This window comes from Dasypus novemcinctus, chromosome 8 (genome assembly GCF_030445035.2).
Source record: "Dasypus novemcinctus isolate mDasNov1 chromosome 8, mDasNov1.1.hap2, whole genome shotgun sequence".
Taxonomy (NCBI): Eukaryota; Metazoa; Chordata; class Mammalia; order Cingulata; family Dasypodidae; genus Dasypus; species Dasypus novemcinctus.
Window position 1 is genome coordinate 12,354,248 of NC_080680.1, and position 2,894 is coordinate 12,357,141.

Genomic DNA, 2,894 nt, shown 5'->3' on the forward strand with positions numbered 1-2,894 from the left:
GGTGAGCCAAGTGCCCGCGTGAGTGCCCATGTGGCAAGCTGAGTGCCTGCGTGGTGGACAGAGTGCTCATGTGAGTGCCCACGTGGTAAGCCAGTGCCCAAGTGGCAAGCTGAGTGTCCAAACAGCAAGCTGAGTAGCCATGCAGTGAGTCAGTGCCTGTACAATGGAGTCACACAGCAAGATGATGATGTAACAAAGAGAGACAAAGGGGAGTCAAGGCAAAGCACAGCAGAGACCAGGAACTGAAGTGGCACAATTGACAGGGAACTTCTCTCCACATCAGAGGTCCCCGAGATCATATCCCAATGAACCCTAGAGGAGAAAGACAAGAAGAGATGACAAAAAGAGAAATAGACTCAGAAGATCACATAGCAAATGGACACAGAGAGCAAAAACAGCCGGACAGAGCAGGGGGAGGGGAACAAAAAATAGAATAAAGATTCAATACACACATACAAAACTGGTAAAATGAAGGGATCTGGATGGGGCATGGACCTATGGAAATCTCTTTGGGAATCTGAGGATATGTTTAAATTGTACATTCTGGTACCCATCAAAAGGACCCCTTTTCCAGGATGAGAAATTACAGAAAGCTACAATAGGCTATCTTGGTGTACTGGCCTGAGTTGGCCACTGGAGTCCATGGAATGAATGGACATTAGGGGACCATACATGCAGTGTTGGAAATATGTGCTGAATCTAGACATATTCCTCTTGTTCTCACTGAGGCACAAAATATCAACCATAACGATTCTGTTTCCTGACTAGGGAGCTAAGACTGAAAATGGCCACAGGACAGATTCAAGAGGAACACAATGCACATAGATGGAAACTCGGAATGATGGTCGTAGTCCCAGAAGACTACAAATGGGTCCTGGCAGGAATAGATATTTACTCCACACTGGACTTAATGTTAAATGCAAATAATCAAAATACTGTAAAAGAACATGAACAGAAGATACTGCACACATTTATACCATGGAGACACTTTCAACAGACAGAGGAACATACCTTTATTCTCAGAGTAGTGATTTGATGTAGAATTGTAATGGGCAATTAAAAACACTGATTGTCTAAAATGGAGGGAATACCAGCATGAAGGGCTGGTTTACATCCATCCACAAGTGTGTGTTCTCACATGACACGGGGAGGGCTGCAAATGAGGGTCCCAATTGGAAAGATTTAGTTCATAAGGGTCTGATAGGGAGGTATGCGTTTTCACCCCATCTCTCAAAAATGAGTTTGACGGTAAATGCTGCTGTATTTTCTACTGGTACGTATAAATCACTAGTTCAATGCCTTTGTAAGATGAACTCAGGGTGTGGTGCTTGCTAGTCTAGTATTGCTGCACACACCCTGGACCAACACAGTGGCTGGACCTAAAGTCCTTTCCAAAGCTAGAATATTTTGGGGTGAAAAGAAATAAAAACTGGAAAGGAGAGGGAAACGGACTTGGACCAGTGGTTAGGGCGCCCGTCTACCACATGGGAGGCCCGCGGTTCAAACCCCGGGCCTCCTTGACCCGTGTGGAGCTGGCCCATGCACAGTGCTGATGCGCGCAAGGAGTGCCCTTCCACCCAGGGGTGTCCCCCGCGTAGGGCAGCCCCACGCGCAAGGACTGCAACCAGAAGGAGAGCCGCCCAGCGCGAAAGAAAGTGCAGCCTGTCCAGGAATGGTGCCGCCCACACTTCCCGTGCCACTGACGACAACAGAAGTGGACAAAGAAACAAGACACAGCAAATAGACACAGAGAACAGACAATCGGGGGATGGGGGTGAGGGGGTGGGGGAGGAATTAAATAAATAAAAATAAAATAAATCTTAAAAAAAAAACTGGAAAGGACAGATAGTTGAAGTTAAAAGAATGCTTGAACAGGTTATGCAGTGAGAGAAATCCAATATTTCATTAACACCTTGAGAAACGCTTAGAGCAAGAGTATGATGTTGTGTCTTAGCTCGATTAGACTAGATGAGAGAGTAGGAATAGTATTTGGTCATTATCAATACCTGGTTCATGAAAAGGAGTATCTGAGTAACCAGGCTCTTGGTGACATATTCTGCCTGAAATACCAAAGGCCACTTCTGAATGAAAGGGCCAGATGCCAGGGTTATGGCCTTCTGTATGCTCCCACAGCCCTTTGCCCTAGGCATTTGATGTAAATTGGGTAGACACGCCTGTTTACTGTTCTTCGATATTTACTGAGGGGCCTCTAAAATTTAGCTTAAGAGAGGCTGCAGGAGGCAGGCATTGAAGCCCATTCATCTCTTGCAACTTCTGAATCTTCATCTCTACCCTAGACTCAAACATCACGAATGAGTTTTAGTGAAGTTCACGGGCAGCACTGAGAAGGCCAGGCTCCACAATGTATATATGCACCAAAAAAAGGGAGAAGACAGTGACCTCTGTGGGCTGACAAAGATCCTGCATAAGTCCTATCCCAAGAATGAGCTGCTACCAAGGAATAGCCCCAGTTTGGGGAACCAACCTCATGAGGTCACCATATCATCCCTTTACCTGAGGCAGAACCCATCATCTTGCAGCAAGACTGTGAGGAAAATGATCCATCTGATGCCTGGAAGCTTCTCCAGGACAGAGCCAAATCTTTCACATCCTTTCCATACCCTACCTTTCATAACACCTTGTGGTCTTACAGTAATGTTGATAGAGGTTTGCTGAAATGAATCAGGACAGTCTGACACATGTTAGGACTCCACAGGTGGACACCTTTTCTTGGTCACACCTGTCCACTCTTAGAGCCATGCAAAACTGTTAACAACTAGAAGTTAAGATCCTGGAAAGAATTCATCGTGTGATAACCCCAGGAATTCATTGTGGGTAATGGTGATCCTTGATAAAATGAAATTAGTAAGCATTGCATCCAAGGAATCTTGAAA